At 46.1% G+C, this 21,387-nt stretch overlaps 1 long non-coding RNA gene across 1 annotated transcript; it reads right to left on the bottom strand.

Annotated features, from left to right (window-relative positions):
- Positions 1-6,729: 6,729 nt before the first annotated feature.
- On the bottom strand, positions 6,730-20,106 carry LOC106996520 (uncharacterized). The gene is made up of 7 exons (XR_013395082.1): positions 18,708-20,106; positions 17,098-17,250; positions 16,828-16,982; positions 15,002-15,072; positions 8,444-8,563; positions 8,128-8,297; positions 6,730-7,124 (listed from the first exon to the last, which is right to left on the bottom strand). It is a non-coding gene; the product is annotated as an uncharacterized LOC106996520 (long non-coding RNA).
- Between the last annotated feature and the right edge of the window lie 1,281 nt (positions 20,107-21,387).

Raw genomic sequence — 21,387 nt, 5'->3', positions numbered from 1 at the left:
CTCACCTCCTGAATCTCACCCAGCCTGAAGTCCATTCTGCACAGTGCTCCTCACCTCCTGAATCTCACCCAGCCTGAAGTCCATTCTGGACAATGCTCCTCACTCACCTCCTGAATCTCACCCAGCCTGAAGTCCATTCTGGACAGTGCTCCTCACCTCCTGAATCTCACTCAGCCTGAAGTCCATTCTGCACAGTGCTCCTCACTCACCTCCTGAATCTCACCCAGCCTGAAGTCCATTCTGGACAGTGCTCCTCACTCACCTCCTGAATCTCACCCAGCCTGAAGTCCATTCTGGACAGTGCTCCTCACCTCCTGAATCTCACTCAGCCTGAAGTCCATTCTGCACAGTGCTCCTCACTCACCTCCTGAATCTCACCCAGCCTGAAGTCCATTCTGGACAGTGCTCCTCACCTCCTGAATCTCACCCAGCCTGAAGTCCATTCTGGACAGTGCTCCTCACCTCCTGAATCTCACCCAGCCTGAAGTCCATTCTGGACAGTGCTCCTCACCTCCTGAATCTCACCCAGCCTGAAGTCCATTCTGGACAGTGCTCCTCACTCACCTCCTGAATCTCACCCAGCCTGAAGTCCATTCTGGACAGTGCTCCTCACTCACCTCCTGAATCTCACTCAGCCTGAAGTCCATTCTGCACAGTGCTCCTCACCTCCTGAATCTCACTCAGCCTGAAGTCCACTCTGGACAGTGCTCCTCACTCACCTCCTGAATCTCACCCAGCCTGAAGTCCATTCTGCACAGTGCTCCTCACCTCCTGAATCTCACCCAGCCTGAAGTCCATTCTGGACAATGCTCCTCACTCACCTCCTGAATCTCACCCAGCCTGAAGTCCATTCTGGACAGTGCTCCTCACCTCCTGAATCTCACCCAGCCTGAAGTCCATTCTGGACAGTGCTCCTCACTCACCTCCTGAATCTCACCCAGCCTGAAGTCCATTCTGGACAGTGCTCCTCACCTCCTGAATCTCACCCAGCCTGAAGTCCACTCTGGACAGTGCTCCTCACCTCCTGAATCTCACCCAGCCTGAAGTCCATTCTGGACAGTGCTCCTCACCTCCTGAATCTCACTCAGCCTGAAGTCCATTCTGCACAGTGCTCCTCACTCACCTCCTGAATCTCACCCAGCCTGAAGTCCATTCTGGACAATGCTCCTCACTCACCTCCTGAATCTCACCCAGCCTGAAGTCCATTCTGGACAGTGCTCCTCACCTCCTGAATCTCACCCAGCCTGAAGTCCATTCTGGACAGTGCTCCTCACCTCCTGAATCTCACTCAGCCTGAAGTCCATTCTGGACAGTGCTCCTCACTCACCTCCTGAATCTCACCCAGCCTGAAGTCCATTCTGCACAGTTCTCCTCACTCACCTCCTGAATCTCACCCAGCCTGAAGTCCATTCTGCACAGTTCTCCTCACTCACCTCCTGAATCTCACCCAGCCTGAAGTCCATTCTGGACAATGCTCCTCACTCACCTCCTGAATCTCACCCAGCCTGAAGTCCATTCTGGACAGTGCTCCTCACCTCCTGAATCTCACTCAGCCTGAAGTCCATTCTGGACAATGCTCCTCACTCACCTCCTGAATCTCACCCAGCCTGAAGTCCACTCTGGACAGTGCTCCTCACCTCCTGAATCTCACTCAGCCTGAAGTCCATTCTGCACAGTGCTCCTCACTCACCTCCTGAATCTCACCCAGCCTGAAGTCCATTCTGGACAGTGCTCCTCACTCACCTCCTGAATCTCACCCAGCCTGAAGTCCATTCTGGTCAGTGCTCCTCACCTCCTGAATCTCACCCAGCCTGAAGTCCATTCTGCACAGTGCTCCTCACTCACCTCCTGAATCTCACCCAGCCTGAAGTCCACTCTGGACAGTGCTCCTCACCTCCTGAATCTCACCCAGCCTAAAGTCCATTCTGGTCAGTGCTCCTCACCTCCTGAATCTCACCCAGCCTAAACTAGCCCGAGATTGCTGGTTGTGCCTAAAGGCCAAACCCCCATATTATGTTGGATTAGGAGTAGAAGCCATGCTACAAATTCTTTCTTGTCATACGTGCCCCCATGCCCTTACACTAGGAGACGTGTCCGGAATGCCTCCTGTCTAACTAGCAGGGTATAATTTATCTGCTTCTCCCTCTCAGGCTACCTGGAATCAGTCCCTGCTTACTTCCTTAAACGCCTCAGTCTCCTATCAGGCACCCAACAATACCTGGTTAGCCGGCACTTCAGGTCTCACTCACTGCATCAGTGGGACTGAACCCTGACCTCTCCTGTGTGTTGGTTCATGTACTCCCCCAGGTCTACGCGTACAGTGGGTCAGAAGGACAACTCCTCATCGCTTCTCCTGAATTGCATCCCAGGTTTTGCCGAGTCGCCCCACTCCTTGTACCCCTTGTGGCCAGCCTTAGCATAGCTGGGTCAGCAGCCATCGGCACAACTGCCCTGATTCAAGAAGAAACTGGGCTGATGTCCCTATCTCAACAAGTAGATGATGATTTCAGCAATCTCCAATCAGCCATAAATATACTGCATGCCCAGGTAGAGCCTCTAGCAGAAGTAGTTCTTCAAAACCGCCGAGGCTGAGCTCTGCTTTCTCTCCCAAGGAGGGTTACGTGCAACTTTGGGAGAAAGTTGTTGTTTCTATGCCAATCAATCTGAAGTCATAAAAAATACTCTTCAAAAAGTTCGAGAAAATCTAGGTAAATGCCAGCAGGAACAGGAGAGTAACACCCCCTGGTACCAAAGCATGTTTAACTGGAATCCCTGGCTAACTAATTACCGGGTTGGCGAGAGCCCTTCTCCTCCTCTTGTTAAGGTTTGTCTTCAGGCCTTGTCTATTAAATTGGTTGCTTAACTTCATAAAGCAGCACATAGCTTCTGTCAAACTTGTGTATCTTAGAACCCAATATAACCCCCTTGTTATAACCGAGGAATCAATGATTTGATTCCCCAAAAACACGAGTGGGAATGTGATGCCCTCCCTTGTTTTAACCTGATTGACTCTCTCAGCTGAGAGAGCCGGACAGACTCCATTTTGGTTTCTTTGCTTGCAGCCCCTTGCCCCCCTCCCTTAAAGACATAACTGGTGCAAGCTGACTCCAGGCACACCCAGGAGTGCGCTTACTGATAAGATACTGAGGCAAGCTGTGCCAGCGGCCCGTGGACACGCGCTCGCTTGGTGGTACCCAAAGCCCCTGCATTTGTCTCTTTGTGACAGTTTAAGCCCCTGAACCTGGAACTATTTTCCTGTAACTGTTTCTGTAACCATCTATCTTTTAACTTTTTGCCTGTTCTGCTTCTGTAAAAATTGCTTTAGACTCCCCCTCTCCTATTTAGACCAAGATATAAAAAGAAATCTAGCCCCTTCTTCAGGGCTGAATTTTGAGCTCTAGCAGTCTCTCAGTCACCAGCAATAAAGGACCCCTGAATTAGTCTCAGAGTGTGGCGTTTCTCTATAACTCACTCGGTTACAACAACAGGAGCTTGTTTGCCCCCCAAAGTTCCACGCACCCCTTGCCACCAGCCTCTTTCTTCTTATCAGGTCCCTTCCCTAGGCATAGGCCTGAATGTGCAGCCTGGGCAGCTGCTAGTCCCAGAGATGGGACCTGTCTGCACCCTGGGGAGCTCCCCGTGGCCAACTCCAGCTTTGTCAACCCCGGCAACGGTGGGTGGCAGGCATCACCTGGTCCTGTGGTTCAGGGTAGCTCTCTTGGGCTGAGTGCCCCCGCTCCCCTACTCCCCCCAACCACCTCCCCCTCCGCTGGCCGACTCTGGACATAGTGGTTGACTGAGTCTGAGCTAGCCTCGTCTTGGCAGCTCCCTCTCCTGCCTGCGAGGGCGACTTCACTTTGACTTCAAATCTGCAGTGATGTGCAGATCACAGATTCAGCCCTGAGCCCCACCAAGACACAGCAGGGACAGGGGCAGCTGGCCCAGGGGCGCCCCAGGCTCCAGTTCCTGCCCCCTCCCACCCCAAGGCCCCATGAGCTTCCCTTCCTCCATCCCTCTGTGAATAGATGTAGGCCAGACCTCAAGAGGCAGCTAAGGGATGGGGAGAGAACAGAGGACTTTCCCCACAGACGCCCAGAACCCACATCCAACCTCAGCCCACAACTCCCCGGCGTAGGCCCCCTGGCTTCTCCTGCTGAGGTGAATATGTTCGTGGCCATCATTTCTTTGGGGGAAATTAGATTCTTTGGGGCTCCTGTTGCTCTCTGCTGCTCGCTCTCCTCTGCTGCCAGTCCCACAACCTGAGTGCCCCTGTGTAGAGGGGCGGAAGGACACCCACCCTTACAGCTCCCCGCATGAGGCTGGAAAGTGTCCAATTCTCCCATAGACCCGATGTATACAGCTTCCTTGAATAAACAGAGAAATTGATCCCGCTAGTCTTAAAGGAAGTTACATTTGTTTCATCTGAGTTCCCTGAAACTTACCAGCCCAGGGTCTGACAATGAGAAGCCAGCCCCTCAGCCCCTATGATTGCCTAAGGCACCACCTGCTGCCTGGTAACCAACTTCTCTTCCTCACCCCTCCCCAATTCTTGTTTTTCCACACACGGTTACATTTCTTCGTGGCTAGCCCTGCAGGACCCCCAGTCTATCAAGTAACCCGGATGTTGAGAGAGGCTCTCCCGGCCCCCTTCCCTGCGCAGCTCTTTCCCTCCTCCTGTCTCTGCCCTGCCCCCCCACCTTCCGCAGAGGCCCAGTTGGGCCTCTGGAAAACCGCGGGGGTGGTGGGTGGTGGGCTCTGCCTGGGGAACCTGCGGAGGAAGGGCGGTTCTCCAAGTCCCCTTGGGTCGCACCCCAGTCATTCCGACCTTGCATTCGTGCGCGGCTTCCTTGCCCTCTCTGTGCAGCCAAAAGGGGCAAATTCAGGAACTGCAAGATGGCGCGCCAGGTGAAACAAGCGGCTGCGCCTGCAGAGGTGCTGGGACCCAGACTACTGGTGGCCTTTCCAGCATCAGTTTCCGAACCAACCCGCCTCCTGCACCCTGTTCCTACCGAGAGGTGACAACGTGCTAGCAGCCCTCGCTCACTCTCGGCACCTCCTCCGCCTCGGCGTCTGCTCTAGCCGCGCTCCAGGAGCCCTTCAACCCGCAGCTGCGCTGCGAGGGCCCCTCTCTGGGGCTGGCCAGGGCCAGAGCCGGCTCCCTCTGCTCGCGGGGAGGTGTGGAGGGAGAGGCGCGGGCGGGAAGCCAGGCTGCGCGTGGGGCTCACGGGCCGGCGCGGGTTCCGGTGGGCGCGGGCTCTGTGTGCCGGGCCCTCGCTGTGGCCTGCTGGGCTTGATGGAGGGAAGAGCTACCTCTGGGCCGCCGGAGTCCCCGGGCTGGGTGGCGCAAAGTCCGGGGCGACTGCTATTAAGAGGTGGAGCCGGCTGGGCTTCTGGGTCAGGTGGGGACCCGGAGAACTTTTCTGTCCAGCTAAAGGTTTGTGAACGCACCAATCAGCACTCTGTCAAGACGGACCAATCAGAGCTCTGTAAAACGGACCAATCAGATCTCTGTAAAACGGACCAATCAGCTCTCTGTCAAGACGGACCAATCAGCTCTCTGTCAAGACGGACCAATCAGCTCTCTGTCAAGACGGACCAATCAGCTCTCTGTCAAGACGGACCAATCAGAGCTCTGTAAAACGGCCCAATCAGCTCTCTGTCAAGACGGACCAATCAGATCTCTGTAAAACAGACCAATCAGCAGTATGTGGGTGGGGTCAGATAAGAATAAAAGCAGGCTGCCCGCCCCAACAGCCACAACTCGTTGGGGCCCCTTTTCCACGCGGTGGTTGCTTTGTTCTTTTGCTGTTTGCAATGAATCTTGTTGCTGCTGACTCTCTGGGCCTGCGCCACCTTTATGAGCTGTAACACTTCGAAGGTCTGCAGCTTCACTCCTGAGGCCAGCAAGACCCCTAACCCACTGGAAGGAAGGAACAAGTCCAGATGTGCAGCCTTGAAGAGCTGTAACACTCACCTCCAGGGTCCACAGCAGGAACCCACCAGAAGGAAGAAACTCCAGATACATCTGAACATCTGAAGGACAAACTCCTGACACACCATCTTTAAGAACTGTAACACTCACCGCGAGGGTCTGCAGCTTCATTCTGGAAGTCAGCGAGACCAAGAACCCACCCATTCTGGACATACTACTGGCACCCCGCTCCTACCAACGCCCTGCCCTGCCGTCACTCTCCACCCACCCGCGTCCCGGTCCTAAGCACGCCCCGCCCCGCCAACACCCAACTGCTACCCGTCCTGCAGCACCCCATCCTACCCACGCGCGCCTCTCCAGAAGCCCAATCTTACACGCCCTCTGCTCCTACCCACACCCTGCCGTGCCAGCACCTCAGTATTATCCACACCCTGCTCCTACCCACACCCTGCTCCTACTGTGCCCCACCCCACCAGCACCCCACTCCTAGGAGCACCATGCTCTGACGCCCCCCACACCTACCCCCACCCCTGCCCCACCAGCACCCTGCTCCTACTGGAGCCCATCCACACTGCACCCTGGTCCTGCCTGCACCGTGATCCTCCCCCTGCCCAGCTCCTGCCCACTTGAGGTCTTCAGACTCTTAACATTTAGACAACCACACAATCCATTAGATCCATTCAAAATGTTTAATTATAAACTAAGTTATGATGTGAAAGCCAAATACAAAAACAAAATATGCTGGAATTTAATATGAAATTAAAGAGGTCTAGGAAATAAGAAGTCACCAAATTCTCAAAAATACCTTTATTAAAGTAACATGTAATTTTTAAAAGTAGTTTTAGACAAATGAAGACAACTTCATTTATGGCACATAAAATTCCATAATCTTGTGCATAACACTTTACAATGAGAACTTTTGTTAACCAGGACACATTATTTTCTATGTTCATTCTTTTGACACATAGATTTATGTTTCCTTCCTAGACTTGTAAAAATGCCTGTTTCGGATTCCTTCAGAGTACAGATGAAAAGGAAATCTACCATCACCATGCAGTAGATGTGACAATTCAAAGAGGTGCCGTGGCTCTAAGTAGACATTTCGGTAAATGTGAAGAAGCGAGGTTCGGTGAAGATCAGAAAGGAAAGGAGTCACCACTGCTATGCTTGTCACACAAAATGGGCTTTAAGTCTACAAAGCACAAAAATAGAAAACAAAGGTCATTATAAAATGATAAAGGGATCAATTCAGCAAGAGGGTGGAACAGCTGTCAATGTAAACACAGCTGACGCAGGAGCCCCAGTTATTAAAGTAAGAGTCATCGAAAAACAGAGACAGGCAACAATAGCTGGGGACTCCAACACCCACTCTTAGCAACAGACACACCCTCTAGGCAGAAAAGCAACGAAGACCAGACTTACACACCAAAATAGAAGTCAGAGGGACCTGACAGGTAATTACAGCACATTTCACCCACCAACTTCAGAACCTGCGTTCTTCTCATCAGCTCCCAAAACATTCTCCAGGATATACCACATTTCAGGCCACAAAACAAATCTCAAAAAAGCATTTAAAAAATGAAAATCATGGAGAAACTCCGTCTCTACTAAAAATACAGAAAATTAGCCGGGCGTGGTGGTGCATGCCTGTAATCCCAGCTACTCGAGAGCTTCCCAAAAGAAGTCAACCCAGGGGAGCTGTGGGCAAGCATTCCAAGAACAAGCATTCACACTGATGCAGGCCAGACACTTGCATAAAGGTCCTAGGAGCAGACTGAGCACACAGTCTGTAGCCAAGCAGGGACAAGCGGACAAGCCATGTGCAACTCGGAGGAATTTTTTTTTTTTTTTTTTTTTTTTTTTTTTGAGAAGGAGTTTTGCTCTTGTTGCTCAGGCTGGAGTGCAATGGCGTGATCTCCACTCACCGCAACCTCCACCTCTTGGGTTCAAGTGATTCTCCTACCTCAGCCTCCCGAGTAGCTGGGTTACAGGCATGCGCAACCACGCCCGGCTAATTTTGTATTTTTTCAGTAGAGACAGGGTTTCTCCATGTTGGCCAGGGATGGTCTCAATCTCCTGACTTCGTGATCTGCCCACTTCGGCCTCCCAAAATACTGAGATTACAGGCGTGAGCCACCATGCCCAGCCAAGACTGAAATCTTAATCAAAGAAAAGCAGTTGGGAAACTTAGTTACCTGTGTTTTATTCAAAGCCCATCCTCTCCTTCCTGTTCATGAACAGCAGGCATCCTGTGGTGACTAAAGAAGGGCCTACCAGCTAAGGGACTCCATAAGCCCGAGGAGCAGCTTCTGCAGGAGCTCGGGCAGGTTCCCTGGAAAACGTGACAGTGCCAGGCCACGGTGCCCTGTTCAGAAATACAAGACTCAGATTTAGTAAAGCCAGTAGTGTAATGTGAAATTTGTTCAAAAACTCCTTAACCAAATCTTTTCATTTCATAAGACGATGTATTCTATCAACAGATTTTTTTTTTAACTATACGTTCATACTTACGGCATTAAGAATCTGTGACTGGCCAGTGACATGCGTCTGGTTCATCAATCTTAGTGGCAGAGCTTTCCGGCATCCACAACTCTAGTCACCAAAATCAAGAATGTATTTTTCTCTTTTTACCTAATTACATAAAAGGGGCTGATTTATGAAAAGCAATAAATTAATAAATAGCACAACTTATGTTCATATCATTGCCACTTCTAGCCACAAATTAAGAGTCAGGATTAAGGAAAACTTACCTAAGTTTTCCCAGACTACTTTAAAATTGCTTTTTTTCTACAAAAATCAATGTTAAATTCTTCTTTTGAGGTAGTCTGAATTAGGTTGCTGTTAATTGCAAAAGACTATTAGATCTTAAGATGAACTGACAATTTTATAAAATAAATAGACTTCCCCATCCTGGCAAACACGGTGAAACCCCGTCTCTACTAAAAAATACAAAAAACTAGCCGGGCGCGGTGGCGGGCGCCTGTAGTCCCAACTACTCGGGAGGCTGAGGCAGGAGAATGGCGTGAACCCGGGAGGCGGAGCTTGCAGTGAGCTGAGATCTGGCCACTGCACTCCAGCCTGGGCGGCAGAGCGAGACTCCGTCTCAAAAAAAAAAAAATAAATAAATAAATAAATAAATAGACTTCCTTTCTACTATTAGAAAGTTCTAATAATGAATTCTATTATTATAATAATGACTTCTCAATTCCATTTTAAAATATTAATATATTGGCATTTTCAGACTTAATCTGAAAATGTTTTAAATATCAAAATAGACATATCCAAAGTTTACGACAAGGGTCTACAATCATGATGGGCACACTTCCTTGAACATGGGGGCCCAACCCAACCCAGACCCATCACACCCTCAGCGTGTGGAAATGTTAAACTGTACAGGATCCATGGCTGGACACAAAAATCTGTAGGTGTCCCTGACATAAAATGCCATAGTACTTGCCTTCAGCCTGGACGCACCCTCCAATATCTTTCAAATGACCTCTAGATTACTCACAATACCTAATACAATGGAAATGCTACATAAATGGTTGTTATACTTTATTGCATAAAGAATAATGGCAAGAAAAAAAGCTTGTACATGTTCAGTACAGATGCAACCATCCTTTTTTTCTGGAATATTTTTGATCTGAGGTTGCCAGAAAGTGAGAATGCAGGACCCACAGATAAAGGGGGCTGACTGTATTTAACACACACACATTTTCTTTTGCCTGAGTAAAAAAAAAAAAAAAGTACTCATAACACATAACACAGCTAAAGGACGTCAACAAAACTATTCTTCCCATTCAACCTCAAATTGATAGAGATGACCTTCAGAGTCCACGCAGAACCTTTTCTTTCCTTAATGCTCACTAGCTTTTAATCATCAGAACTAATAGTTAAATATGTTGCCCTTACAAATAAATCCAAATTAAAACAACACAGAAATGACATTTTATTTTTTCATTATTACTGAACACCTACTCTGTGTTACATACTGTTTAACCACCAGTGACATATTAATAAGCAAAAGAGAAAAACTCCTGCCTCCTGAAACTTACAGCGTAACAGCACTTTACTTTACAGAATAGACACATCCTTGAAAATCCGTGTGACGCTCAGGGACGCTCCCACCAACGTGCATGAAAGTTTCAGGAAGGTTCGTGTTCAAGCAGCTTTGCTGAAGCAGAGGAGACTCCACTTGTCTTTCTTACAAACTGTCACAAGACACACCTACAATTTCAACTCAGGAAATACACTCAGCTTTTTATTAAGTCTTCCCTAGATCCAGTAATGTGAATGCAAATAAACCTTTGTAACTTATACCAAAATAAAACTTCTGAATAACAGATCATTTTTCCATGATTCAGTCTTGTTCCTCTGTTTAATAAATAAGTCAGTTACTCTTCAACTTCAGTCATACTCTCAAAAGTCCTGAACAATCCAGAAAGGAAGATCCACCTCTCCTAAGTATTTTTATTTTAAAAAAAATTCACTACACTGAACAAGATAACATTTCACTTCCAAAGTTAAGTCCGAAAAAAAAAAAAATTAACTGTGACTTCTTACATCTGTATGTCAAAATCAGACTCTTAGTGAAACAGTTCTAATAAACATTCCCTCCAGTAACCCTCATTTCCTCCACAGAATTTATCAACAATTCCTTTGGCTCCAGAGAATCAATCCTGAATTCTTGCCAAGATTGCACCACTGCATTCCAGCTTTGGTGAGAGAGCAAGACTCCGTCTCAAAACAAGGAAAACCTGGAGTAAAAGGAGAATCTGACTTCCTGAGTTATCACATTAAGTTTGAAACATCCAGTTTATAACAAAAACAAATCACAAGGCACACAAAGAAACTGGAAAGTATGGCCCATTCAGAGGAACTAAGTAAGTGAATATAAAATATACCTGAGGATACTCAGATATTAGACATACTTATTAGACAAAAACTTAACCACAACTCTTAAAGATGCCCAAAGAGCTTAAGAAAGACATGGATACTAAAGGAAAATTACCTGTGAGCAAAATAAGAACCTCAATAAAGAGATAATTATAAAAAGAAATCAAAAAGTATTTTGCAATTAAAAATTAAAATACCTGAAATTAAAAAAAAAAATTACTAGAACGGGCCAGGCACGGTGGCTCACGCCTGTAATCCCAACACTTTGGGAAGCCGAGGTGGGCAGATCATGAGGTCAGGAGATCAAGACCAGCCTGGGCAACACGGTGAAACCTCGTGTCTTACTAAAAATATGAAAATTAGCCAGGTGTGGTGGCGGCACCTGTAGTCCCAGTGACTTGGGAGGCTGAGGCAGGAGATTCGCTTGAACCTGGGAGGCGGAGGTTGCAGAGAGATTGCGCCACTGCACTCCAGCCTGGGCTACAGAGTGAGACTCCATATCAAAAAAAAAAAAAAAAAAATTACTAGAAGGGATTGATTTGACCAAGCAGAGAAAGAATTAGCAAATCTGAAGACAAAACAATTGAAATAATCCTGTATCAGAAACAGAAGGAAAATGGTTGCAGGAACATCAGCTGAGCTTAAGGGACCTGTGGGACAGCATCAAGTGGACCAAATCAGTTTATAAGAATCACAGAACAGAGGGAAGAAAAGAACATCTGAAGAAATAATGAAAATCTAAGAAACTTCCCAAGTTTGATTTAAAATATTAAGACATTATAAATATCCAAGGCTTGGCATGGGGGCTCCCACCTGTACACTCAGTGCTCTGGGAGGCCAAGGTGGAAGGGTTGTTACAGGCCAGGAATTCAAGATCAGCCTGGGAAACACAGTGAGACCCTGTCTCTATGAAAAAATCATAGTTAAGATGAAAAGCTGGTAGGGTGGTGTGCACATACAATCTCAGCTACTCAGGAGGCTCACGCAAAAGGACTGCTTGAGCCCTTTCAGCCTGGGTGACTGAGACCGTCTTTTTTTTTTTTTGAGATGGGAGTTTCACTCTTGTTGCGAGGGCACAATCTCAGCTCACTGCAGCCTCCGCCTCCCGGGTTCAAGCAATTCTCTTGCCTCAGCCTCCCGAGTAGCTGGGATTACAGTTACCCGCCACCACGCCTGGCTAATTTTGTATTTTTAGTAGAGATGGGGTTTCTCCATGTTGGTCAGGCTGGTCTCAACCGCCCGACCTCAGATGATCCACCCACCTCAGCCTCCCAAAGTGCTGGGATTACAGGCGTGAGCCACCATGCCCGGCTATCAGTAGGTTCCTTACCAGAAACCCTGGAGGCCAGAAGGCAGCAGGGTTGATTAATTCGAAGTACTAAGTGGGGAAATCCTTTCAACTGGGAATCTTAGATCTGACTGCTAGGGTTGAAATGTGTCCACCAAAGCTCATGTCAAAACAAAATATGAGATGTATGCATACAGCTTTTTTCTTTTTGAAGCTCATTAGCTATCATTAGTGTTAGTGTATTTTATGTGTGGTCCAGGACAATTCTTTCAATGTGGTCCAAAGAAGCCAAAACACAGAACCACCCTGAAAAATGTACTTACCATCACTCAACTGTACGTTTAAAATGATTAGCTGGTAAAGTTTATGTTACATATACTTTACAATTTAAAATTTAAAATCTAGCCGGGCGTGGTGGCTCAAGCCTGTAATCCCAGCACTTTGGGAGGCCGAGATGGGCGGATCACGAGGTCAGGAGATCGAGACCATCCTGGCTAACACGGTGAAACCCCGTCTCTACTAAAAAATACAAAAAACTAGCCGGGCGCGGTGGCGGGCGCCTGTAGTCCCAGCTACTCCGGAGGCTGAGGCAGGAGAATGGCGTGAACCCGGGAGGCGGAGCTTGCAGTGAGCTGAGATCCGGCCACTGCACTCCAGCCTGGGTGGCAGAGCGAGACTCCGTCTCAAAAAAAAAAAAATAAAATAAAATTTAAAATCTAATGTGTGCAAAACAGAGATGTACAGAATAAAGCAAAAAAGTAAGAATTCTTTTAGTAAATACTGGAAAAGTGGGTCTGAGTGAGAAAAAAGTAACCCACATGCAAAACTCACAGCATAATTAGTAAAACTATAACAGTATTAGAAGAAAATGCTGGATGGTGGGGAACCCATGGATGGTCCTGACCACTGAAGAAATGCAGCAGAGGACAATGACAGATTCTAATAGGTGAATAATGTTTATGAAATAATAGGTAGTAAGATATACGTAAAAGAAAAAAAAACACACAATGGGAGAAGTCTGAAGCAGGCAAAACTCTTAAAATCCAACTCTATAATAACTTATACAAATATAAAGCTGATACCTACAATTCCCTTGATAATTTCATTTTTGAGATTTTTCCTTTTTAGGTAGGGAGCACTTTCAACACCTGATAGCACCAAGCACCAGAAACTCCCCCCAGCTGACGTCAGTTGGGGGAAAACCCTCTCTTTTTTTTTTTTTTTTTTTTCCTGAGACAGAGTCTTGCTCTGTCACCCAGGCTGGAGTCCAGTGGTGGCATCTGGCTGATTGCAACTTCTGCCTCCCAGGTTCAAGCAGTTCTCCTGTCTCAGCCTCCCAAGTAGCTGCGATTCCAGGTGCATGCCACCAGGTCCTGCTAATTTTTGTATTTTTAGTAGAGACGGAGTTTCACCATGTTGGTCAGGCTGGTCTCGAACTCCTGACCTTGTGATCTGCCCGCCTCAGCCTTCCAAAGTGCTGAGATTACAGACATGAGCCACAGCACCTGGTCATCTTTTTTTTTTTTTTTTTTTTGAGACAGAGTCTTGCTCTGTTGCCCAGGCTGGAGTGCAGCGGCCAGATCTCCGCTCACTGCAAGCTCCGCCTCCCGGGTTCATGCCATTCTCCTGCCTCAGCCTCCCGAGTAGCTTGAACTACAGGTGCCTGTAGTTCTTGTATTTTTTTATACAATTTTTTGTATTTTTTTTAGTAAAGACAGGGTTTCACCATGTTATCCAGGATGGTTTCGATCTCCTGACCTCGTGATCCACCTGCCTCAGCCTCCCAAAGTGCTGGGATTACAGGTGTAAGCAACCGTGCCCGGCCCACCATCTCTATTTCTTATACACAGTAATATTATAACAAGTAAGATACAAATTCACTTAATATGTAGCTTCTGTTTCTGAGTTCTGTGGGTTCCTGAGTTCTGTGGATGTCATTCAGTAAGATAAGAAAGCTACTGATCTCATCAAATCAAGGACACAATACTGTTCCCTCAGGTAGCACCAATAGCATGGCCTCAAAATATGGGAAAGATAATATTTTATGGAAGGATGTATTTTAAGGCTGATCTACAGATAGGAATTTTTTTTCCAATCCAAGCAATAAAGTTTGATGCAGATGTTCACTCCACATCCTGTCCTGATCCTCAGCGGCCGGAGGCCAGCCTGCACTTGCCTTCACATGCTGTCTTCCTTCATGGCTCCAGGCTAAGACTGCCAGGAGGCGCCTATAAATGTGGTCATCTTATGGGTTAAACACTTTGTTAGTTTTGTCTGTCATCAAGCCTGGAGTGCAGTGGCATGATCACAGCTTTCTGTAACCTCCAACTCCTAAGCTCAAGTGATCCTCCCAGCTCAGCCTCCTGCACAGCTAATTTTTAAGTTTTCTGTGGAGATGGGGTCCTGCTTTTGTTGCCTAGGCTAGTGTCCAACTCCTGGTTTCAAGTAACCCTCATGCCTTGGTCTCCAAAAGTGCTGAGATTACAGGAGTGAGCCATCATGCCCAGCTCAGATTAAATACTTTGTTTGTTTGTCTTTGTTTTGAGTTGGAGTCTCGCTCTGTCACCAGACTGGAGTGCCGTGGTGCAATCTTGGATCACTGCAACCTCCACCTCCCGGGTTCAAGTGATTCTCCTGCCTCAGCCTCCCAAGCGGCTGGGACTACAGACATGTGCCACCATGCCCAGCTAATTTTTGTGTTTTTAGTAGAGATGGGGTTTCACCATGTTGGCCAGGATGGTTTTGATCTATTGACCTCATGATCCACCTGCCTCAGCCTCCCAAAGTGTTGGGATTACAGGTGTGAGCCACCGCACCCGGCCTAGATTAAATACTTCTTTAGAAGATGGACTAGAAATGGGTCATCAGAAATTGTTTTTACTTACATATGAAGAATTCCAATCTTCAAAAAACTTTTAGAACTCAATCAGAACTTGAGAACTTCCTTCAGTAGGTGCTGTGATTCAATAACCAGAATTTTGCTTTACTTTATATACAAGTATTTCTGTTATTTTCCTACTAAATTACATGAAGGGAGTCATCTGTACGTGAGCTGCACCACCGAGCAGCACGCTTATCAGTGAGAAGGTGCCTGACAATTCTCAGTTGAAATGTCCTGACCAAGTTTCCCCAGAAATATGTGAGTACTCAACTGTATTAAAACTAAATGTATTGTTTTCAATGACAAATAGTCACTAATTAGTAAAATGATTACTGTGCTGTAATAGAACAAGCCCTTAGTTCAAAATTAAACGGCCACAGACTGACATATGCATAAAGCTTATCAACCATCACATATCACATTTTACAAAAATCAAGACGACTAACAGATGGTCTCTTCTTCTTCTTTTGTGAAACAGGGTCTTGCTCTGTCACCCAGGCTGGAGTGCAGTGGCACAATCACAGTTCACTGCAGCCTCCACCTCCTGGGCCCAAATGATTCTCCAACGTCAGCCTCCCAGGTAGCTGGGACCATAGTTGCATGCCACCACTCCCGGGGGGTGTGTGTGGGGGTGTGTGGGGGTGTCGTCTCCCTATGATGCCTCGGCTGGTCTCAAACTCCTGGGCTCAAGCAATTCTCCTTCTTTGGCCTCCCAAAATGCTAGGATTACAGGCATGAGCTTAATCATACCAAAGAAATTATATTTTAAAAGTAAAGTCAAAAGTAGACTTTAAGAACAAAGGAATCCTATTTCTATACTTATTAGTCCCAGGTAGACAAACAACGTGGCCTTCCTCAGGCTCTTCCTGAGTCGTTTCAGAAGAGTGTGAGCCATGAGCAACCAGCGCTGTTATTTCCCGGGTGAAACTGACACTTTACTGTTTTCATTTACCTGTTGAAATGACTTAGCTGTATTAACCATTTAAATTAAAATTAAACATTCTGAAGGGGAAAACATGGGGAGCAGACAACATCTACCTCATTGAAGGAGGCAGGTAATCAATGTAAAAGGAATGAGAAAAAATCACCATTGGAACCACAGGTGTAATCGATGTTTCCAAGAGGCTTCAGCAATGACACTGAAACCAGCTCATGAAGGTTGCCGGGGAATAAAACGTTCACAGTGCTTTGATGTCTCGTCCCACAGATGACTAAGAACAAAGGGGAAAGCTCCCTTCACAAGGAGATGTCCAGTGGACACCACCTCAACCAAAATTACGAAACATAGCTTCATCAATCGTGGGACAAACAGACTCAAACATCCCCCGGTGTGAGGCAATAAGTACCCAACACTGCCTCATCTGGATTAGGCATTATTCTCTGTTTAATCTGAATCCACTCATGAGAACACTGTTCAATCGGTATTCTTGCCAAAATGCTCAATCTATTCTAGTCAGGAGAAGAAGAAAACCATCAGATATATCAGATTATGGGTCACTCTACAAAACAAAGAGCCTAGATTTTCCAAAACGTTTCATGTATTGAAAGAACTACTCCAAAGTAAAAGAAGAGAGGGACATGACAACCAAAGGCAAGGTTAATCTTTCATTAAACTGTGGGTGTAAACCAAAAATAAAGAACATTTTGGAGACAATTAGGTAAATCTGAATATGGGTTGTACATTAAATTACTGTATTATAGTTAGATGGTAGAATTGTAATTATGTAGAAATACGTCATTATTCGCAAGAGATAAATGCTGAAGTGTTGGGGTAAAACATCATGCTCTCTGCAACTTACTTTCAAATGATTCAGAGAAGAAAGTACTTACAGAAAGAGAAAGAAAATGCAAAGGTGGCAAATGCTAGCAACTTGTTAATCTGAATGAAGAATATGTAGATGTCCACTGTTTTACTTTTCAATTTTCTGTAGGCAAGGGAAAGATAGGAAGGAGGAAAGGTGCAGGTATTTCTTGTCAATTTATACCTGTAAAAAACAGAGTTAAAAGAAAACCAAAGGCTTAAAATTCATGTAAACATCCAATGAGATCAATAGTAATTTTCTGTCAAATTTCTGAAAAGCCATTAAGACTGTAACATACCTGACTAGGATCACTTGCAGGTAACAAAGTATTTTTTATGGAGGTTCCAGTCCTTCTACTTCATATGTTTTATTCCATCATTCCTGGAATTGCCAGTTGTTCAAAATAAACCTCTAAATGTTCATCATAAGACATATCATCATCAATATCATCCTTTAATAAAATTCAGAAAAAATAAAACAGGCTGTAGTGAGTAAACAAAAAATAATTTGTAATAAAAAGGGCTAAGACCTAAATGAGTCAATAAAATTCAGAAAAAATAAAACAGGCTCTAAGGTAGTGATTAAACAATAAATAATTTGTAATAAAAAAGACTAAGACATAAATGAGTCAATAAAATTCAGAAAAAAATAAAGCAAGCTTTAAAGTAGTGGCTAAACAATTTGTAATCAAAAATACCGATCAGACATAAATGAGTCAATAAAGTGTACATATTTTGTTTTTTTGAGACAGAGTCTCATTCTGTTGCCTAGACTGAAGTGCAATGGTGTGATCTCAGCTCACTGCAATCTTCACCTCCCAGGCTCAAGCCATCCTCCCACCTCAGCCTCCTGAGTAACTGGGGCTACATGCCTGCAACACCACACCCGGATAATTTTTGTTTTGTTTTTGTTTTGTAGAGATGGGGTTTCCCCATGTTGTCCAGGCTGGTCTCAAAACTCCTGGACTCAAGCGTTCTACCCGCCTTGGCCTCCCAAAGGGCTGGGATTACAGGCGTGAGCCACTGCACCCAGCCTATTTTTATATTTGACATTAGAAAACTATTATAACTTCAGTTAGTTATAAGTCATTATAAAAAATACTTAACCTCTTTGAGAGGACAGGACAGAAAGATCCTGACACATTATCAAAGCTTACGGTAGGATAAATGTGCCGTCACCAATGAATGGGAAGACAGCAGGCCCTACGGAAAATGGTGTGACAAATAGTTACCTCTATCAGAAAAGTACAGATGAGCCTATCCTAAGAGAAGTAAAAGAAAGGAAGGGATGAAGGGAGGAGACAGAGAGAGAAAGAAAGAACACACTGCAGAAGGTTTCAATGTTGTAACACCCAGCTCAGCAGGACAAGATAAAACAAGAGCTCTCAGTCATGGTCTAAGCTGGCACTGCTTTTTTAGAGGTTCATTTTGCAATTAACATTAAGAGTCTCAAAAACACTCATCGCCTTTGACTTAGCCATTTCACCTCCAATAATCTAGCATATTAAAACACTCAAAGATCGGATACATTTAGGTCAATAATTCTTTACCCACCAACTACACAATCCAAAAAAGTTCAAAAACTCCTTTGGCAGCAAAAGCTGTCTTCAATAAATGTGATACTGTTTATAGTTTCTATTTATATCACTCAGCTGGCCTTCAAAGCCATACATACTTTTAATTTTAATTTAAGTGACCCCAGTCTACTTCGTGGGGCTTATTTACCAACGCAGCCTCCCACAGGTGCGGCAAACCTGACACACAAAGCCGCTGCTGTTCCCCAAACACGGCCCACATGCCCCACAGCAGCACTTTGGTGATGCTCTTTCTGCTTCCTGACACATCCTCCTTCTCCCACATCTAAGGCCTGGCACAGACCCCATCTTTTTTCATAAAGCCTCAGCCATACCTGCCTCAAAATTTCTGACCGCCATGATTCCCAGGCACATTTTGGTGCTGCTGGGTGTACACACCACAACCTGAAATGCGGTTCTGCATCTCTTCTTTGCACCTGGCTGAGGTCTCAGAGAGCAGAGGCTCAGTATTTCACGGCTCCCTCAATTTCTAAACACAGTGCTGTATACTGAGTGGCACCTCCCGGTGACTACTTTGTACCCTAAACGTTAAACAGAGAGATGAGTGAAACCATATCAGGATTAATACACAGAAATACATTCCTGAATTCCATCACTTAATAGAAGTGGCCATTTGAATGCTAGCAGGTAGGAAGAAAAGAGGAGGACAAAGAAACCCCAAAAGTTGGCATCATAACTACTGCCACACAAAAAGAGAATAAAGCAGAGTGGCAAGGTAAAGACCAGGGAAACACAGGCCACTGCAGGACAGAAAAATCTTCCAAGCTTGTCAGTAATGTAAGTTTCTCATTTTCCAATAAACTAGTGTGGCATAGGCCACTGTTCAGAGTCTAGAGTCTTGTCTTCAAAATGTTTTCCAGTATCAAGGACAACAATCTACAAGAAACAAAATGGTGAGAAAAAGTCGCACACTCACAGCTCTAAAGAGCACAGGGTAAGGCTACAAAAAGGACCAAGCACCTTCTCAACCTGCAGTGTGCTCAGTGTCTGTAAATCACAAGTTAGGCGATGAAGGGCTGGTAGTTTCACGTGAATTAATAACTTTCCTTCTTGCCCCGTTATCTCCCTCACCTGACCCACCCGATAAAACATCCTCTCAAATTGCTTGCACGTGCTTGGAGAAGCTCATGGTACAGTCAGTGCACTCACACACAACTGAACGTGAGCAACACGAGGCTTACGAGACAGCAAAGACAACAGCAAAGCTGGGCCCAGCGGCCATCACCTAAAGAACTCTTCGCTCGTTACATTGGAGCGAGTGATTTCTCTGGGACCAGGAACCACAGAACCCTGAAGGACACACAGCTGCTGGCTAAGGATTCAAGGCCTGGAGTGAAAACGTAACATTTCCCTCCCAGTGCTCATGTCTGCTATAAACTGGTTTAGTTCTGCAATGAACAACTAGATTTCTAACTGATATTAATAAACTTTTTTTTTTTAAGACAGGGTCTCACTCTGTCACCAGGTTGGAGTGCAGTCATGGCTTACTGCAGCCTCAACCTCCCGGGCTCAAGCAATCCTCTTGCCTCAGCCTCCCAAGTAGCTGGGACTACAGACAGATGCCACCATGCCCAGCTAATTAAAAAAGTTTTATTTGTAGGGATGAGGTCTCACTATGTTGCCCAGGCTGGTCTTAAACTCCTGGGATCAAGCAATCCTCCTACCTTGGTCTTCCAAACTGCTGAGATCACAGGCGGTAGCCACTGCACCAGGCCATTAACACTTATATATGTAAAATACATCCAGAATATCAACCACTACAAAACAAAAATACTCCATCTTGATGTAACTTACCATACTATGGATTTGTTTTAAAAATGAGGTAAAAGTAATTAAGAAAATGAAAGCACAAAAGTCGTCTATCAAAATTACAAAAACTCAAAACTGAGTGAACAAAACTTCAGAAAGAATGAAAACAATTGGAATATAACTTCAGGAAAAAAATGTAAAATAGAAACAACAAAAGAACAATTTTTGCCCTCTAAAAAACAGAGGTTAAAGTCAGAATTTTTTTTTTTTTTTTTTGTCTCCAGCCTGGAGTGCAGTGGCATGATCTCGGTCGGCTCACTGCAACCTCCGCCTCCCAGGTTCAAGCGATTCTCCTGCCTCAGCCTCTCGAGTAGCTGGGATTACATGCGCCCGCCAGCATGCCCAGCTAATTTTTGTGTTTTTAGTAGAGACGGGGTTTCACCTTGGCCAGGCTGGCCTCGAACTCCTGACCCCAGGTGATCCACCCGCCTCGGCCTCCCAAAGTGCTGGGATTACAGGCACGAGCCACCGTGCCCAGCCAGGAAAATATTTAAAAACAAATTAAGCAAAGATTATAAAAGTTTTCGGAGTAACACAGTTCCTGAAACAATCACGATCCACATCAAGTCTGAGCCAAGTTGACATCCCCACATCAGGCCCCTTCCTGGTGTTCGTGGAATCTGCAACACAGACAGAGGTGCAAGGGTCACTGGGGAGGCACAGAGGCGGAGGGAGGAGGGGCTCCCTGGGGTCGTGCAGGTCTCAGAGAGCTCCTCGGGCCCTGGAAGGTGACCTTGGGCCCCTGAGCTCCCCACAGTCAGGTCTACTCAGATGCCAAGGCACTGAGGCCTGTGTGCTGCTGTCTGCTGAGGGGTTATCTGTCCACAGACAGTGTCTGTAAGTGTCATGGAGGAAGAACTGAACCTGGGCGCTCACACAGGCACCTTCAGGGGGCTGGTTCCCTGGAGAGTAAAACAGACACAGAGAAACGGGGGAATTTTGAGGATTCCAGGATCAACAGGCAGAGCCCTGGGCCCTAAGGGGAGCAGGAGGTCTCATGACACAGGGTGGGGGTGGTGACCCTGCCTTGCCACCCAGATCCTCTGTGCCATCCAGACAGAAGAGCTGCACATTGAATATGCACAGCTGCCTGGAGCACGTCATTGTTATTGCCTAGTAAGACCTGGTCTTTCTAACATCCCCACCAGACCTGTCTTTGTATTGTAATTTTTAAAATTACGCTTT

This window comes from Macaca mulatta, chromosome 6, assembly GCF_049350105.2.
Source record: "Macaca mulatta isolate MMU2019108-1 chromosome 6, T2T-MMU8v2.0, whole genome shotgun sequence".
Taxonomy (NCBI): Eukaryota; Metazoa; Chordata; class Mammalia; order Primates; family Cercopithecidae; genus Macaca; species Macaca mulatta.
This window is presented reverse-complemented; position numbering and strand designations above follow the sequence as displayed.